Source organism: Ambystoma mexicanum, chromosome 2p, assembly GCF_040938575.1.
Source record: "Ambystoma mexicanum isolate Mex_15411 chromosome 2p, UKY_AmexF1_1, whole genome shotgun sequence".
In the NCBI taxonomy this organism is placed as follows: Eukaryota; Metazoa; Chordata; class Amphibia; order Caudata; family Ambystomatidae; genus Ambystoma; species Ambystoma mexicanum.
The window spans coordinates 443,673,461-443,692,629 of NC_090923.1; positions in this window are offsets into that span (position 1 = coordinate 443,673,461).

Here is a 19,169-nt window from a genome sequence, read left to right on the forward strand (position 1 = left end):
TGTCTCCTGTTGCCCCCCACCCCCCGCTCATGCCCCGTGTCTATCTCCTGTTGCCCCCCACCCCCCGCTCATGCCCCGTGTCTGTCTCCTGTTCCCCCCACCCCTCGCTCATGCCCCGTGTCTGTCTCCTGTTCCCCCCACACCCTGCTCATGCCCCGTGTCTCTCCTGTTGCCCCCCACCCCCCGCTCATGCCCCGTGTCTCTCCTGTTGCCCCCACCCCCCGCTCATGCCCTGTGTCTGTCTCCTGTTCTCCGCATCCCCCGCTCATGCTCCGTGTCTGTCTCCTGTTGCCCCCCACCCCCTGCTCATGCCCCGTGTCTGTCTCCTGTTGCCCCCACCCCCTGCTCTTGCCCCGTGTCTGTATCCTGTTGCCCCCCACCCCCTGCTAATGCCCCGTGTCTGTCTCTGTTGTTCCCTCACCCCCTACTCATGCCCCGTGTCTGTCTCCTGTTCCCCCACCCCCTGCTCATGACCCGTGTCTGTCTCCTGTTCCTCCCACCCCCGCTCATGCCCCGTGTCTGTCCCCTGTTGCCCCCCACCCACCGCTCATGCCCCGTGTCTGTTCTCCCCACCCCCGCTCATGCCCCGTGTTTGTTGTTACCCCCACCCCCCGCTCATGCCCCGTGTCTGTCTCCTGTTCCCCCCACACCCTGCTCATGCCCCGAGTCTCTCCTGTTGCCCCCCACCCCCCGCTCATGCCCCGTGTCTCTCCTGTTGCCCCCCACCCCCCGCTCATGCCCCGTGTCTGTCTCCTGTTCTCCGCATCCCCCGCTCATGCTCCGTGTCTGTCTCCTGTTGCCCCCCACCCCCCGCTCATGCCCCGTGTCTGTCTCCTGTTGCCCCCACCCCCTGCTCTTGCCCCGTGTCTGTATCCTGTTGCCCCCCACCCCCTGCTAATGCCCCGTGTCTGTCTCTGTTGTTCCCTCACCCCCTACTCATGCCCCGTGTCTGTCTCCTGTTCCCCCACCCCCTGCTCATGACCCGTGTCTGTCTAGTGTTCCTCCCACCCCCCGCTCATGCCCCGTGTCTGTACCCTGTTGCCCCCCACCCACCACTCATGCCCCGTGTCTGTTCTCCCCACCCCCGCTCATGCCCCGTGTTTGTTGTTACCCCCACCCCCCGCTCATGCCCCGTGTCTGTCTCCTGTTCCCCCCACCCCTCGCTCATGCCCCATATCTGTCTCCTGTTCCCCCCACCCCCTGCTCATGCCCCGTGTCTCTCCTGTTGCCCCCACCCCCTGCACATGCCCCGTGTCTCTCCTGTTGCCCCCACCCCCTGCTTATGCCCCGTGTCTGTCTCCTGTTGCCTGCACCCCCGCTCATGCGCCGTGTCTGTCTACTGTTGCCCCCCACACTCCGCTCATGCCACGTGTCTGTCTCCTGTTGCCCCCCACCCCCCGCTCATGCCCCGTGCCTGTCTCCTGTTGCCACCACCCCCTGCTCATGCCCCGTGTCTGTCTCCTGTTCCCCCACCCTTCGCTCATGCCCCGTGTCTGTCTCCTGTTCCCCCCACCCCCCGCTCATGCCCCGTGTCTCTCCTGTTGCCCCCACCCCCTGCTCATGCCCCGTGTCTCTCCTGTTGCCCCCACCCCCTGCTCATGCCCCGTGTCTCTCCTGTTGCTCCCCACCCCCCGCTCATGCTCCGTGTCTGTCTCCTGTTCCCCCTCACCCCCCGCTCATGCCCCGTGTCTGTCTCTTGTTGTCCCCCACCCCCCACTCATGCCCCGTGTCTGTCTCCTGTTGCCCCCCACCCCCTCTCATGCCCCGTGTCTGTCTCCTGTTTCCCCTCACCCCCCGCTTATGCCCCGTGTCTGTCTCTGTTGTTCCCCCCACCCCCCGCTCATGCACCGTGTCTGATTCTGTTGTTCCCCCCACACCCCGCTCATGCCCCGTGTCTGTCTCCTGTTCCCCCCAACCCTCGCTCATGCCCCGTGTCTGTCTCGTGTTCCCCCCACCCCCCGCTCATGCCCCGTGTCTCTCCTGTTGCCCCCCACCCCCTGCTCATGCCCCGTGTCTCTCCTGTTGCCCCCCACCCCCCGCTCATGCCCCGTGTCTTTCTCCTGTTGCCCCCCGCTAATGCCCCTTGTCGGTCTCCTGTTCTCCGCACCCCCATCTCATGCTCCGTGCTCCGTTTCTGTCTCCTGTTCCTCCCCACCCCCTGCTCATGCCCTGTGTCCGTCTCCTGTTGCCCCCCACCCCCCGCTCATGCCCTATGTCTGTCCCCTGTTGCCCCCCACCCCCACTCATGCCCCGTGTCTGTCTCCTGTTGCCCCCCACCCCCCGCTCATGCCCCGTGTCTGTCTCCTGTTCCCCCCACCCCTCGCCCATGCCCCGTGTCTCTCCTGTTGCCCCCCACCCCCCGCTCAAGCCCCGTGTCTCTCCTGTTGCCCCCCACCCCCTGCTCATGCCCTGTGTCTGTCTCCTGTTGCCCCACCCCCGCTCATGCCCCGTGTCTGTCTCCTGTTCCCCCCACCCCTCGCCCATGCCCCGTGTCTCTCCTGTTGCCCCCCAGCCCCCGCTCAAGCCCCGTGTCTCTCCTGTTGCCCCCCACCCCCTGCTCATGCCCTGTGTCTGTCTCCTGTTGCCCCCACCCCCCGCTCGTGCCCCGTGTCTGTCTCCTGTTACCCCCCACCCCCTGCTCATGCCCTGTATCTGTCTCCTGTTGCCCCCCGCTCATGCCCTGTGTCTGTCTCCTGTTGCCCCCCACCCCCGTTCATGCCCCGTGTCTGTCTCTCTCCCTCCCCCCCACCCCCCGCTCATGCCCCGTGCTCTCCCTCCCCCGCACCCCCCGCTCATGCCCCGTGTGTCTCTCTCTCTCCCTCCCGCCCACCCCCGCTCATGCCCCGTGTGTCTCTCTCTCCCTCTCGCCCACCCCCCGCTCATGCCTCGTGTGTCTCTCTCTCTCCCTACTGCCCACCCTTCGCTCATGCCCCGTGTGTCTCTCTCCCTCCCCCACCCCCGTTCATGCCCCATGTATCTCTCTCCCCTTCCCCCCACCCCCCCGATCATGCCCCGTGTCTGTCTTCTTTTCCCCCCGCTCATGCCCTGTGTCTGTCTCCTGTTCTCCCCACCCCCCGCTCATGCCCCGTATCTGTCTCCTGTTCCCCTCTTTCCCCCTCCCGCCCACCCCCGCTCTCGCCCTGTGTCTCTTTCCCCCTCCCGCCCATCCCCGCTCTTGCCCCGTTTCTTTTTCCCCCTCCCGCCAAGCCCCGCTCTTGCCCCGTGTCTCTTTCCCCCTCCCGCCCACCCCCGCTCTTGCCCCGTGTGTCTTTCGACCACTCCCGCCCACCCCCACTCATGCCCCGTCTCTCTCTCCCCTTCCCTCCACCCCCTGCTCATGCCTCGTGTGTCTCTCTCCTAACCCCCCACCCCCCGCTCTTGCCCCATGTGTCTGTCTCCCTCCCTCCCACCCCTGCTCTTGCCCCGTGCGTCTGTCTAGCTCCCCCCCAACCCCGCTCTTGCCCCGTGTGTCTTTCCCCCTCCCGCCAACCCCTGCTCTTACCCCGTGTGTCTTTCTCCCTCCCGCCCACCCCGTTCTTGCCCTGTGTCTCTTTCCTCCTCCCGCCCACCCCAGCGCTTGCCCCGTGTCTCTTTCCACCTCCCGCACACCCACGCTCTTGCCCCATGTCTCTTTCCCCCTCCCGCCCACCCCGCTCCTGCCCCTTGTCTTTCCCCCTCTCGCCCATCCCCGCTCAAGTCCTTTGTGTCTCTCCCCCTCCAGCTCATGCCCCGTGTGTCTCTCGCCCTCCCCCCCCGCTCAGGCCCCGTGTGTCTCTCTCCCTCCCCCCAGCCCCCGCTCATGCCCCGTGTTCTCCCTCCCCCGCACCCCCCGCTCATGCCCCGTGTGTCTCTCTCCCTCCCCCCCACCACCGCTCATGCCCCGTGTGTCTCTCTCTCTCCCTCCCGCCCACCCCCGCTCATGCCCCGTGTGTCTCTCTCTCCCACTCGCCCACCCCCCGCTCATGCCCCGTGTGTCTCTCTCTCTCCCTCCTGCCCACCCTTCGCTCATGCCCCGTGTGTCTCTCTCCCTCCCCCACCCCCGTTCATGCCCCATGTATCTCTCTCCCCTTCCCCCAACCCCCCCGCTCATGCCCTGTGTCTGTCTCCTGTTCTCCCCACCCCCCGCTCATGCCCCGTGCTGTCTCCTGTTCCCCCAACCCACTCATGCCCTGTGTCTGTCTCCTGTTCCCCCTACCCGCTCTTGCCCCGTGTGTCTTTCGACCACTCCCGCCCACCCACACTCATACCCCGTCTCTCTCTCCCCTTCCCTCCACCCCCTGCTCATGCCTCGTGTGTCTCTCTCCCAACCCCCCACCCCCCGCTCTTGCCCCATGTGTCTGTCTCCCTCCCCCCACCCCTGCTCTTGCCCCGTGCGTCTGTCTAGCTCCCCCCCAACCCCGCTCTTGCCCCATGTGTCTTTCCCCCTCCCGCCAACCCCTGCTCTTACCCCGTGTGTCTTTCTCCCTCCCGCCCACCCCGCTCTTGCCCCGTGTCTCTTTCCCCCTCCCGCCCTCCCCCGCTCTTGCCCCGTGTCTCTTTCCCCCTCCCGCCCACCCCCACTCTTGCCCCGTGTCTCTTTCCCCCTCCCGCCCACCCCCGCTCTTGCCCTGTGTCTCTTTCATCCCTCCAGCCCACCCCGTTCTTGCCATGTGTCTCTTTCCTCCTCCCGCCCACCCCAGCGCTTGCCCCGTGTCTCTTTCCACCTCCTGCACACCCCCGCTCTTGCCCCGTGTCTCTTTCCCCCTCCCGCCCACCCCGCTCCTGCCCCGTGTCTTTCTCCCTCTCGCCCACCCCCGCTCATGCCCCTTGTGTCTCTCCCCCTCCCGCCCACCCCCCGCTCATGTCCCGTGTGTCTCTCCCCCTCCCGCTCATGACCCGTGTGTCTCTCTCCCTCCCCCACGCTCATGCCCTGTGTGTCTCTCCCCCTCCCCCCCACCCCCCGCTCATGCCCCGTGTTCTCCCTCCCCCGCACCCCCCGCTCATGCCCCGTGTGTCTCTCTCTCTCCCTCCCGCCCACCCCCGCTCATGCCCCGTGTGTCTCTCTCTCCCTCTCGCCCACCCCCCGCTCATGCCTCGTGTGTCTCTCTCTCTCCCTACTGCCCACCCTTCGCTCATGCCCCGTGTGTCTCTCTCCCTCCCCCACCCCCGTTCATGCCCCATGTATCTCTCTCCCCTTCCCCCCACCCCCCCGCTCATGCCCCATGTCTGTCTTCTTTTCCCCCTGCTCATGCCCTGTGTCTGTCTCCTGTTCTCCCCACCCCCCGCTCATGCCCCATATCTGTCTCCTGTTCCCCTCATGTTCCGTGTCTGTCTCCTGTTGCCCCCCACGCCCCCTGCTCATGCCCCGTGTCTGTCTCCTGTTCTCCCCACCCCCCGCTCATGCCCCGTGTCTGTGTCCTGTTCTGCCCACCCCCTGCTCATGCCCCGTGTCTATCTCCTGTTGCCCCCCACCCCCCCGCTCATGCCCTGTGTCTGTCTCCTGTTCCCCCCACCCACTCATGCCCTGTGTCTGTCTCCTGTTCCCCCTACCCGCTCATGCCCCGTGTCTCTCTCTTGTTGCCCCCCACCCCCCTGCTCATGCCCCGTGTCTGTCTCCTGTTCTCCCCACCCCCCGCTCATGACCCGTGTCTGGCTCCTGTTCCTCCCACCCCCCGCTCATGCCCCGTGTCTGTCTCCTGTTGCCCCCACCCCCCGCTCGTGCCCAGTGTCTGTTCTCCCCACCCCCTGCTCATGCCCCGTGTTTGTTGTTCCCCCCACCCCCCGCTCTTGCCCCATGTGTCTGTCTCCCTCCCTCCCAACCCTGCTCTTGCCCCGTGCGTCTGTCTAGCTCCCCCCCAACCCCGCTCTTGCCCCGTGTGTCTTTCCCCCTCCCGCCAACCCCTGCTCTTACCCCGTGTGTCTTTGTCCCTCCCGCCCACCCCGTTCTTGCCCTGTGTCTCTTTCCTCCTCCCGCCCACCCCAGCGCTTGCCCCGTGTCTCTTTCCACCTCCCGCACACCCCCGCTCTTGCCCCGTGTCTCTTTCCCCCTCCCGCCCACCCCGCTCCTGCCCCTTGTCTTTCCCCCTCTCGCCCATCCACGCTCAAGTCCCTTGTGTCTCTCCCCCTCCAGCTCATGCCCCGTGTGTCTCTCGCCCTCCCCCCCCGCTCAGGCCCCGTGTGTCTCTCTCCCTCCCCCCCAGCCCCCGCTCATGCCCCGTGTTCTCCCTCCCCCGCACCCCCCGCTCATGCCCCGTGTGTCTCTCTCCCTCCCCCCCCACCACCGCTCATGCCCCGTGTGTCTCTCTCTCTCCCTCCCGCCCACCCCCGCTCATGCCCCGTGTGTCTCTCTCTCCCACTCGCCCACCCCCCGCTCATGCCCCGTGTGTCTCTCTCTCTCCCTCCTGCCCACCCTTCGCTCATGCCCCGTGTGTCTCTCTCTCCTCCCCCACCCCCGTTCATGCCCCATGTATCTCTCTCCCCTTCCCCCAACCCCCCCGCTCATGCCCTGTGTCTGTCTCCTGTTCTCCCCACCCCCCGCTCATGCCCCGTGCTGTCTCCTGTTCCCCCAACCCACTCATGCCCTGTGTCTGTCTCCTGTTCCCCCTACCCGCTCTTGCCCCGTGTGTCTTTCGACCACTCCCGCCCACCCACACTCATGCCCCGTCTCTCTCTCCCCTTCCCTCCACCCCCTGCTCATGCCTCGTGTGTCTCTCTCCCAACCCCCCACCCCCCGCTCTTGCCCCATGTGTCTGTCTCCCTCCCCCCACCCCTGCTCTTGCCCCGTGCGTCTGTCTAGCTCCCCCCCAACCCCGCTCTTGCCCCATGTGTCTTTCCCCCTCCCGCCAACCCCTGCTCTTACCCCGTGTTTCTTTCTCCCTCCCGCCCACCCCCGCTCTTGCCCCGTGTCTCTTTCCCCCTCCCGCCCTCCCCCGCTCTTGCCCCGTGTCTCTTTCCCCCTCCCGCCCACCCCCACTCTTGCCCCGTGTCTCTTTCCCCCTCCCCCCCACCCCCGCTCTTGCCCTGTGTCTCTTTCATCCCTCCAGCCCACCCCGTTCTTGCCATGTGTCTCTTTCCTCCTCCCGCCCACCCCAGCGCTTGCCCCGTGTCTCTTTCCACCTCCTGCACACCCCCGCTCTTGCCCCGTGTCTCTTTCCCCCTCCCGCCCACCCCGCTCCTGCCCCGTGTCTTTCTCCCTCTCGCCCACCCCCGCTCATGCCCCTTGTGTCTCTCCCCCTCCCGCCCACCCCCCGCTCATGTCCCGTGTGTCTCTCCCCCTCCCGCTCATGACCCGTGTGTCTCTCTCCCTCCCCCACGCTCATGCCCCGTGTGTCTCTCTCCCTCCCCCCCACCCCCCGCTCATGCCCCGTGTTCTCCCTCCCCCGCACCCCCCGCTCATGCCCCGTGTGTCTCTCTCTCTCCCTCCCGCCCACCCCCGCTCATGCCCCGTGTGTCTCTCTCTCCCTCTCGCCCACCCCCCGTTCATGCCTCGTGTGTCTCTCTCTCTCCCTACTGCCCACCCTTCGCTCATGCCCTGTGTGTCTCTCTCCCTCCCCCACCCCCGTTCATGCCCCATGTATCTCTCTCCCCTTCCCCCCACCCCCCCGCTCATGCCCCGTGTCTGTCTTCTTTTCCCCCCGCTCATGCCCTGTGTCTGTCTCCTGTTCTCCCCACCCCCCGCTCATGCCCCGTATCTGTCTCCTGTTCCCCTCATGTTCCGTGTCTGTCTCCTGTTGCCCCCCACGCCCCCTGCTCATGCCCCGTGTCTGTCTCCTGTTCTCCCCACCCCCCGCTCATGCCCCGTGTCTGTCTCCTGTTCTCCCCACCCCCCGCTCATGCCCCGTGTCTGTGTCCTGTTCTGCCCACCCCCTGCTCATGCCCCGTGTCTATCTCCTGTTGCCCTCCACCCCCCGCTCATGCCCCGTGTCTGTCTCCTGTTCCCCCCACCCACTCATGCCCTGTGTCTGTCTCCTGTTACCCCTACCCGCTCATGCCCCGTGTCTCTCTCTTGTTGCCCCCCACCCCCCGCTCATGACCCGTGTCTGGCTCCTGTTCCTCCCACCCCCCGCTCATGCCCCGTGTCTGTCTCCTGTTGCCCCCCCAACCCCGCTCTCGCCCCATGTGTCTTTCCCCCTCCCGCCAACCCCTGCTCTTACCCCGTGTGTCTTTCTCCCTCCTGCCCACCCCCGCTCTTGCCCCGTGTCTCTTTCCCCCTCCCGCCCTCCCCCGCTCTTGCCCCGTGTCTCTTTCCCCCTCCCGCCCACCCCCACTCTTGCCTAGTGTCTCTTTCCTCCTCCCGCCCACCCCAGCGCTTGCCCCGTGTCTCTTTCCACCTCCTGCACACCCCCGCTCTTGCCCCGTGTCTCTTTCCCCCTCCCGCCCACCCCGCTCCTGCCCCGTGTCTTTCTCCCTCTCGCCCACCCCCGCTCATGCCCCTTGTGTCTCTCCCCCTCCCGCCCACCCCCGCTCATGTCCCGTGTGTCTCTCCCCCTCCCGCTCATGACCCGTGTGTCTCTCTCCCTCCCCCACGCTCATGCCCCGTGTGTCTCTCTCCCTCCCCCCCACCTCCCGCTCATGCCCCGTGTTCTCCCTCCCCCGCACCCCCCGCTCATGCCCCGTGTGTCTCTCTCTCTCCCTCCCGCCCACCCCCGCTCATGCCCCGTGTGTCTCTCTCTCCCTCTCGCCCACCCCCGCTCATGCCTCGTGTGTCTCTCTCTCTCCCTACTGCCCACCCTTCGCTCATGCCCCGTGTGTCTCTCTCCCTCCCCCACCCCCGTTCATGCCCCATGTATCTCTCTCCCCTTCCCCCCCACCCCCCCGCTCATGCCCCGTGTCTGTCTTCTTTTCCCCCCGCTCATGCCCTGTGTCTGTCTCCTGTTCTCCCCACCCCCCGCTCATGCCCCGTATCTGTCTCCTGTTCCCCTCATGTTCCGTGTCTGTCTCCTGTTGCCCCCCACGCCCCCTGCTCATGCCCCGTGTCTGTCTCCTGTTCTCCCCACCCCCGCTCATGCCCCGTGTCTGTGTCCTGTTCTGCCCACCCCCTGCTCATGCCCCGTGTCTATCTCCTGTTGCCCCCCACCCCCCCGCTCATGCCCGTGTCTGTCTCCTGTTCCCCCCACCCACTCATGCCCTGTGTCTGTCTCCTGTTCCCCCTACCCGCTCATGCCCCGTGTCTCTCTCTTGTTGCCCCCCACCTCCCGCTCATGACCCGTGTCTGGCTCCTGTTCCTCCCACCCCCCCGCTCATGCCCCGTGTCTGTCTCCTGTTGCCCCCCACCCCCCGCTCGTGCCCAGTGTCTGTTCTCCCCACCCCCTGCTCATGCCCCGTGTTTGTTGTTCCCCCCACCCCCCGCTCATGACCCGTGTCTGGCTCCTGTTCCCCCCACCCCTCGCTCATGCCCCGTGTCTGTCTCCTGTTCCCCCCACCCCCTGCTCATGACCCGTGTCTCTCCTATTGCCCCCCGCTCATGCCCCGTGTCTCTCCTGTTGCCCCCCACCCCCCGCTCATGCCCCGTGTCTGTCTCCTGTTGCCCCCCACCCCCCGCTCATGCCCCGTGTCTGTCTCCTATTCTCTGCACCCCCGCTCATGCTCCGTGTCTGTCTCCTGTTCCCCCCACCCCCGCTCATCCCCCGTGTCTGTCTCCTGTTGCCCCCCACCCCCGCTCATGCCCTGTGTCTGTCTCCCTGTTGCCCCCCCACACCCCGCTCATGCCCCGTGTCTATCTCCTGTTGCCCCCCACCCCCCGCTCATGCCCCGTGTCTGTCTCCTGTTCCCCCCACCCCTCGCTCATGCCCCGTGTCTGTCTCCTGTTCCCCCCACACCCTGCTCATGCCCCGTGTCTCTCCTGTTGCCCCCACCCCCCGCTCATGCCCCGTGTCTCTCCTGTTGCCCCCCACCCCCCGCTCATGCCCTGTGTCTGTCTCCTGTTCTCCGCATCCCCGCTCATGCTCCGTGTCTGTCTCCTGTTGCCCCCCACCCCCCGCTCATGCCCCGTGTCTGTCTCCTGTTGCCCCCACCCCCTGCTCTTGCCCCGTGTCTGTATCCTGTTGCCCCCCACCCCCTGCTAATGCCCCGTGTCTGTCTCTGTTGTTCCCTCACCCCTACTCATGCCCCGTGTCTGTCTCCTGTTCCCCCACCCCCTGCTCATGACCCGTGTCTGTCTCCTGTTCCTCCCACCCCCCGCTCATGCCCCGTGTCTGTCCCCTGTTGCCCCCCACCCACCGCTAATGCCCCGTGTCTGTTCTCCCCACCCCCGCTCATGCCCCGTGTTTGTTGTTACCCCCACCCCCCGCTCATGCCCCGTGTCTGTCTCCTGTTCCCCCACCCCTCGCTCATGCCCCATATCTGTCTCCTGTTCCCCCCACACCCTGCTCATGCCCCGTGTCTCTCCTGTTGCCCCCACCCCTGCTCATGCCCCGTGTCTCTCCTGTTGCCCCCACCCCCCGCTTATGCCCGTGTCTGTCTCCTGTTGCCTGCACCCCCGCTCATGCGCCGTGTCTGTCTACTGTTGCCCCCCACACTCCGCTCATGCCACGTGTCTGTCTCCTGTTGCCCCCCACCCCCCGCTCATGCCCCGTGCCTGTCTCCTGTTGCCACCACCCCCTGCTCATGCCCCGTGTCTGTCTCCTGTTCCCCCACCCTTCGCTCATGCCCCGTGTCTGTCTCCTGTTCCCCCCACCCCCCGCTCATGCCCCGTGTCTCTCCTGTTGCCCCCACCCCCTGCTCATGCCCCGTGTCTCTCCTGTTGCCCCCACCCCCTGCTCATGCCCCGTGTCTCTCCTGTTGCTCCCCACCCCCCGCTCATGCTCCGTGTCTGTCTCCTGTTCCCCCTCACCCCCGCTCATGCCCCGTGTCTGTCTCTTGTTGTCCCCCACCCCCCACTCATGCCCCGTGTCTGTCTCCTGTTGCCCCCCACCCCCTCTCATGCCCCGTGTCTGTCTCCTGTTTCCCCTCACCCCCCGCTTATGCCCCGTGTCTGTCTCTGTTGTTCCCCCCACCCCCCGCTCATGCACCGTGTCTGATTCTGTTGTTCCCCCCACCCCCGCTCATGCCCCGTGTCTGTCTCCTGTTCCCCCCAACCCTCGCTCATGCCCCGTGTCTGTCTCCTGTTCCCCCCACCCCCCAGCTCATGCCCCGTGTCTCTCCTGTTGCCCCCCACCCCCCGCTCAGGCCCCGTGTCTCTCCTGTTGCCCCCCACCCCCCGCTCATGCCCCGTGGTCTTCTCCTGTTGCCCCCCGCTAATGCCCCGTGTCGGTCTCCTGTTCTCCGCACCCCCATCTCATGCTCCGTGCTCCGTGTCTGTCTCCTGTTCTCCGCTCATGCCCCCCACCCCCCGCTCATGCCCTGTGTCCGTCTCCTGTTGCCCCCCACCCCCCGCTCATGCCCTATGTCTGTCCCCTGTTGCCCCCCACCCCCACTCATGCCCCGTGTCTGTCTCCTGTTGCCCCCCACCCCCCGCTCATGCCCCGTGTCTGTCTCCTGTTCCCCCCACCCCTCGCCCATGCCCCGTGTCTCTCCTGTTGCCCCCCACCCCCCGCTCAAGCCCCGTGTCTCTCCTGTTGCCCCCCACCCCCTGCTCATGCCCTGTGTCTGTCTCCTGTTGCCCCACCCCCGCTCATGCCCCGTGTCTGTCTCCTGTTCTCCGCACTCCCCGCTCATGCTCCATGTCTGTCTCCTGTTCCCCTCCACCCCCCGCTCATGCCCTGTGTCTGTCTCCTGTTGCCCCACCCCCCGCTCGTGCCCCGTGTCTGTCTCCTGTTACCCCCCACCCCCTGCTCATGCCCTGTATCTGTCTCTTGTTGCCCCCCGCTCATGCCCTGTGTCTGTCTCCTGTTGCCCCCCACCCCCGTTCATGCCCCGTGTCTGTCTCTGTTGTTCCCCCCACCCCCCGCTCATGCCCCGTGTCTGTCTCCTGTTGCCCCCCACCCCCACTCATGCTCCGTGTCTGTCTCCTGTTGCCCCCCACCCCCCGCTCATGCCCGTGTCTGTCTCTGTTGTTCCCCCCACCACCCGCTCATGCCCTGTGTCTGTCTCCTGTTCCCCCCACCCCCTGCTCATGCCCCGTGTCTGTCTCCTGTTCTCCGCACCCCATGCTCATGCTCCATGTCTGTCTCCTGTTGCCCCCACCCCCGCTCATGCCCTGTGTCTGTCTCCTGTTGCCCCCCACCCCCCGCTCATGCCCCGTGTCTGTCTCTGTTGTTCCCCCCACCCCCCGCTCATGTCCCGTGTCTGTCTCCTGTTGCCCCCCACCCGCTCATACCTGTTGCCCCCCCGCTCATGCCCCGTGTCTGTCTCTGTTGTTCCCCCCACCCCCGCTCATGCCCCGTGTCTGTCTCCTGTTCTCCCCACCCCCCGCTCATGCCCCGTGTCTCTCCTGTTCTCTGCACCCCCTGCTCATGCTCCATGTCTGTCTCCTGTTCCCCCCACCCCCGCTCTTGACCCGTGTGTCTTTCCCCCTCCCGCCAACCCCCGCTCTTGCCCCGTGTGTCTTTCGCCCTCCCGCCCACCCCCGCTCTTGCCCCGTGTCTCTTCCCCCTCCCGCCCACCCCCGCTCTTGCCCCATGTCTCTTTCGACCTCCCACCCACCCCCGCTCTTACACCGTGTCTCTTTCCCCCCTCCCGCCCACCCCCGCTCTTGCCCCGTGTCTCTTTCATCCCTCCAGCCCACCCCATTCTTGCTCCGTGTCTCTTTCCCCCTCCCGCCCACCCCAGCGCTTGCCCCGTGTCTCTTTCCACCTCCCGCCCACCCCCGCTCTTGCCCCGTGTCTTTCCCCCTCCCGCCCACCCTCCGCTCATGTTCCGTGTGTCTCTCCCCCTCCCACTCATGCCCCGTATGTCTCTCTCCCTCCCCCTCGACCCCCCGCTTATGGCCCGTGTGTCTCTCTCCCTCCCCCACCCCCCGCTCATGCCCCGTGTTCTCCCTCCCCTCCACCCCCCCGCTCATGCCCCGTGTGTCTCTCTCCCTGCCCCCCACCACCGCTCATGCCCCGTGTGTCTCTCTCTCTAGACCTCCCCGCCCACCCCCGCTCATGCCCCGTGTGTCTCTCTCTCCCTCTCGCCCACCCCCCGCTCATGCCCCGTGTGTCTCTCTCTTTCCCTCCCACCCACCCCCCGCTCATGCCCCGTGTGCCTCTCTCCCTCCCCCACCCCCGCTCATGCCCCATGTGTCTCTCTCCCCTTCCCCCACCCCCCGCTCATGCCACGTGTCTGTCTTCTTTTCCCCGCTCATGCCCTGTGTCTGTCTCCTGTTCTCCCCACCCCCCGCTCATGCCCCGTATCTGTCTCCTGTTCCCCTCATGTTCCGTGACTGTCTCCTGTTGCCCCCCACGCCCCCTGCTCATGCCCCGTGTCTGTCTCCTGTTCTCCCCACCCCCCGCTCATGCCCCGTGTCTGTGTCCTGTTCCGCCCACCCCCTGCTCATGCCCCGTGTCTATCTCCTGTTGCCCCCCACCCCCCCGCTCATGCCCCGTGTCTGTCTCCTGTTCCCTCCACCCGCTCATGCCCTGTGTCTGTCTCCTGTTCCCCTACCCGCTCATGCCCCGTGTCTCTCTCTTGTTGCCCCCCACCCCCATGCTCATGCCCCGTGTCTGTCTCCTGTTCTCCCATCCCCCTCTCATGACCCGTGTCTGCCTCCTGTTCCTCCCACTCCCCGCTCATGCCCCGTGTCTGTCTCCTGTTGCCCTCCACCCCCCCGCTCGTGCCCCGTGTCTGTTCTCCCCACCCCCCGCTCATGCCCCGTGTTTGTTGTTCCCCCCCACCCCCGCTCATGCCCCGTGTCGGTCTCCTGTTCCCCCACCCCTTGCTCATGCCCCGTGTCTGTCTCCTGTTCCCCCCACCCCCTGCTCATGCCCCGTGTCTCTCCTATTGCCCCCGCTCATGCCCCGTGTCTCTCCTGTTGCCTCCCACCCCCGCTCATGCCCTGTGTCTGTCTCCTGTTGCCCCCCAACCCCCGCTCATGCCCCGTGTCTGTCTCCTGTTCTCTGCACCCCCCGCTCATGCTCCGTGTCTGTCTCCTGTTCCCCCCCACCCCACGCTCATGCCCCGTGTCTGTCTCCTGTTGCCCCCCACCCCCGCTCATGCCCCGTGTCTGTCTCCTGTTCCCCCCACCCCTCGCTCATGCCCCGTGTCTGTCTCCTGTTCTCTGCACCCCCGATCATGCTCCGTGTCTGTCTCCTGTTCCCCCCCACCCCCGCTCATCCCGCGTGTCTGTCTCCTGTTGCCCCCCACCCCCGCTCATGCCCTGTGTCTGTCTCCCTGTTGCCCCCCACCCCCGCTCATGCCCTGTGTCTATCTCCTGTTGCCCCCCACCCCCTGCTCATGCCCCGTGTCTGTCTCCTGTTCCCCCCACCCCTCGCTCATGCCCCGTGTCTGTCTCCTGTTCCCCCCACACCCTGCTCATGCCCCGTGTCTCTCCTGTTGCCCCCCACCCCCCGCTCATGCCCCTTGTCTCTCCTGTTGCCCCCCACCCCCCGCTCATGCCCCGTGTCTGTCTCCTGTTCTCCGCATCCCCCGCTCATGCTCCGTGTCTGTCTCCTGTTGCCCCCCACCCCCCGCTCATGCCCCGTGTCTGTCTCCTGTTGCCCCCACCCCCTGCTCTTGCCCCGTGTCTGTCTCCTGTTGCCCCCCACCCCCTGCTAATGCCCCGTGTCTGTCTCTGTTGTTCCCCACCACCCCCCATTCATGCCCCTTGTCTGTCTCCTGTTCCCCACCCCCTGCTCATGACCCGTGTCTGTCTCCTGTTCCTCCCACCCCCCGCTCATGCCCCGTGTCTGTCCCCTGTTGCCCCCACCCCCCGCGTCTGTTCTCCCCACCCCCGCTCATGCCCCGTGTTTGTTGTTACCCCCACCCCCCGCTCATGCCCCGTGTCTGTCTCCTGTTCCACCCACCCCTCGCTCATGCCCCATGTCTGTCTCCTGTTCCCCCCACCCCCTGCTCATGCCCCGTGTCTCTCCTGTTGCCCCCACCCCTGCTCATGCCCCGTGTCCCTCCTGTTGCCCCCACCCCCCGCTTATGCCCCGTGTCTGTCTCCTGTTGCTTGCACCCCCTCTCATGCGCCGTGTCTGTCTCCTGTTGCCCCCACACTCCGCTCATGCCACGTGTCTGTCTCCTGTTGCCCCCCACCCCCCGCTCATGCCCCGTGCCTGTCTCCTGTTGCCACCACCCCCTGCTCATGCCCCGTGTCTGTCTCCTGTTCCCCCACCCTTCGCTCATGCCCCGTGTCTGTCTCCTATTACTCCCACCCCCCCGCTCATGCCCCGTGTCTCTCCTGTTGCCCCCACCCCCTGCTCATGCCCCGTGTCTCTCCTGTTGCCCCCACCCCCTGCTCATGCCCCGTGTCTCTCCTGTTGCTCCCCACCCCCCGCTCATGCCCCGTGTCTGTCTCCTGTTCTCTGCACCCCCGCTCATGCTCCGTGTCTGTCTCCTGTTCCCCCTCACCCCCCGCTCATGCCCCGTGTCTGTCTCTTGTTGTCCCCCACCCCCCACTCATGCCCCGTGTCTGTCTCCTGTTGCCCCCCACCCCCTCTCATGCCCCGTGTCTGTCTCCTGTTTCCCCCCACCCCCCGCTTATGCCCCGTGTCTGTCTCTGTTGTTCCCCCCGCTCATGCAACGTGTCTGTTTCTGTTGTTCCCCCCACACCCTGCTCATGCCCCGTGTCTGTCTCCTGTTCCCCCCAACCCTCGCTCATGCCCCGTGTCTGTCTCCTGTTGCCCCCCACCCCCCGCTCATGCCCCGTGTCTCTCCTGTTGCCCCCTACCCCCCGCTCATGCCCCGTGTCTTTCTCCTGTTGCCCCCCACCCCCCGCTAATGCCCCGTGTCGGTCTCCTGTTCTCCACACCCCCATCTCATGCTCCGTGCTCCGTGTCTGTCTCCTGTTCCTCCCCACCCCCCGCTCATGCCCTGTGTCCGTCTCCTGTTGCCCCCCACCCCCCGCTCATGCCCCATGTCTGTCCCCTGTTTCCCCCCACTCCCACTCATGCCCCGTGTCTGTCTCCTGTTGCCCCCCACCCCCCGCTCAGCCCCGTGTCTGTCTCCTGTTTCCCCCACCCCTCGCTCATGCCCTGTGTCTCTCCTGTTGCCCCCACCCCCCGCTCAAGCCCCGTGTCTCTCCTGTTGCCCCCAACCCCCTGCTCATGCCCTGTGTCGGTCTCCTGTTGCCCCCACCCCCGCTCATGCCCCGTGTCTGTCTCCTGTTCTCCGCACTCCCCGCTCATGCTCCATGTCTGTCTCCTGTTCCCCTCCACCCCCCGCTCATGCCCTGTGTCTGTCTCCTGTTGCCCCCACCCCCGCTCGTGCCCCGTGTCTGTCTCCTGTTACCCCCCACCCCCTGCTCATGCCCTGTATCTGTCTCCTGTTGTCCCCCGCTCATGCCCTGTGTCTGTCTCCTGTTGCCCCCCGTTCATGCCCCTTGTCTGTCTCTGTTGTTCCCCCCACCCCCCGCTCATGCCCCGTGTCTGTCTCCTGTTGCCCCCCACCCCCGCTCATGCTCCGTGTCTGTCTCCTGTTGCCCCCCACCCCCGCTCATGCCCGTGTCTGTCTCTGTTGTTCCCCCCACCACCCGCTCATGCCCCGTGTCTGTCTCCTGTTCCCCCCACCCCCTGCTTATGCCCCGTGTCTGTCTCCTGTTCTCCGCACCCCATGCTCATGCTCCATGTCTGTCTCCTGTTGCCCCCCACCCCCGGCTCATGCCCTGTGTCTGTCTCCTGTTGCCCCCCACCCCCCGCTCATGCCCCGTGTCTGTCTCTGTTGTTCCCCCCACCCCCCGCTCATGTCCCGTGTCTGTCTCCTGTTGCCCCCCCGCTCATGCCCCGTGTCTGTCTCTGTTGTTCCCCCCACCCCCTGCTCATGCCCCGTGTCTGTCTCCTGTTCTCCCCACCCCCGCTCATGCCCCGTGTCTCTCCTGTTCTCTGCACCCCCTGTTCATGCTCCATGTCTGTCTCCTGTTCCCCCCACCCCCGCTCATGCCCTTTTTCTTTCTCCTGTTGCCCCCCACCCCCCGCTCATGCCTCGTGTGTCTCTCTCCCTACCCTCCACCCCCCGCTCTTGCCCCATGTGTCTGTCTGCCTCCCCCCACCCCTGCTCTTGCCCCGTGTGTCTGTCTAGCTCCCCCCCAACCCCGCTCTTGACCCGTGTGTCTTTCCCCCTCCCGCCCACCCCCGCTCTTGCCCTGTGTGTCTTTCACCCTCCCGCCCACCCCCGCTCTTGCCCCGTGTCTCTTTCCCCCTCCCCGCCCACCCCCGCTCTTGCCCCATGTCTCTTTCGACCTCCCGCCCACCCCCTCTCTTACACCGTGTCTTTTTCCCCCTCCCGCCCACCCCCGCTCTTGCCCCGTGTCTCTTTCATCCCTCCAGCCCACCCCATTCTTGCTCCGTGTCTCTTTCCTCTCCCGCCCACCCCAGCGCTTGCCCCGTGTCTCTTTCCACCTCCCGCCCACCCCCGCTCTTGCCCCGTGTCTCTTTCTCCCTCCCGCCCACCCCGCTCTTGCCCGGTGTCTTTCCCCCTCCCGCCCACCCTCCGCTCATGTTCCGTGTGTCTCTCCCCCTCCCACTCATGCCCCGTGTGTCTCTCTCCCTCCCGCTCGACCCCCCGCTCATGCCCGTGTGTCTCTCTCCCTCCCCCCACCCCCCGCTCATGCCCCCGTGTTCTCCCTCCCCTCCACCCCCCGCTCATGCCCCGTGTGTCTCTCTCCCTGCCCCCCACCACCGCTCATGCCCCGTGTGTCTCTCTCTCTAGACCTCCCGCCCACCCCCGCTCATGCCCCGTGTGTCTCTCTCTCCCTCTCATCCACCCCCCGCTCATGCCCCGTGTGTCTCTCTCTCTCCCTCCGGCCCACCCCCCGCTCATGCCCCGTGTGCCTCTCTCCCTCCCCCACCCCCGCTCATGCCACGTGTCTGTCTTCTTTTCCCCGCTCATGCCCTGTGTCTGTCTCCTGTTCTCCCCACCCCCAGCTCATGCCCCGTATCTGTCTCCTGTTCCCCTCATGTTCCGTGTCTGTCTCCTGTTGCCCCCCACGCCCCCCGCTCATGCCCCATGTCTGTCTCCTGTTCTCCCCACCCCCGCTCATGCCCCGTGTCTGTGTCCTGTTCCGCCCACCCCCTGCTCATGCCCCGTGTCTATCTCCTGTTGCCCCCCACACCCCCGCTCATGCCCCGTGTCTGTCTCCTGTTCCCTCCACCCGCTCATGCCCTGTGTCTGTCTCCTGTTCCCCTACCCGCTCATGCCCCGTGTCTCTCTCTTGTTGCCTCCCACTCCCCGCTCATGCCCCGTGTCTGTCTCCTGTTGCCCTCCACCCCCCCACTCGTGCCCCGTGTCTGTTCTCCCCACCCCCCGCTCATGCCCCGTGTTTGTTGTTCCCCCCACCCCCCGCTCATGCCCCGTGTCTGTCTCCTGTTCCCCCCACCCCTTGCTCATGCCCCGTGTCTGTCTCCTGTTCCCCCCACCCCCTGCTCATGCCCCGTGTCTCTCCTATTGCCCCCCGCTCATGCCCCGTGTCTCTCCTGTTGCCTCCCACCCCCCGCTCATGCCCCGTGTCTGTCTCCTGTTCTCTGCACCCCCCGCTCATGCTCTGTGTCTGTCTCCTGTTCCCCCCACCCCACGCTCATGCCCCGTGTCTGTCTCCTGTTGCCCCCACCCCCCACTCATGCCCCGTGTCTGTCTCCTGTTCCCCCCACCCCTCGCTCATGCCCCGTGTCTGTCTCCTGTTCCACCCACCCCCCACTCATGCCCCGTGTGTCTCCTGTTGCCCCCACCCCCTGCTCATGCCCCGTGTCTCTCCTGTTGCCCCCCACCCCCGCTCATGCCCCGTGTCTGTCTCCTGTTGCCCCCCACCCCAAGCTCATGCCCCGTGTCTGTCTCCTGTTGCCCCCCACCCCCCGCTCATGCCCCGTGTCTGTCTCCTGTTGCCCCCCACCCCCTGCTCATGCCCCGTGTCTGTCTCCTGTTCCCCCCACCCCTCGCTCATGCACCGTGTCTGTCTCCTGTTCCACCCACCCCCTGCTCATGCCCCGTGTGTCTCCTGTTGCCCCCCACCCCCTGCTCATGCCCCGTGTCTCTCCTGTTGCCCCCCACCCCCTGCTCATGCCCCGTGTCTGTCTCCTGTTCTCTGCACCCCCGCTCATGCTCCGTGTCTGTCTCCTGTTCCCCCCACCCCCCGCTCATTCCCCGTGCCTGTCTCCTGTTGCCACCACCCCCTGCTC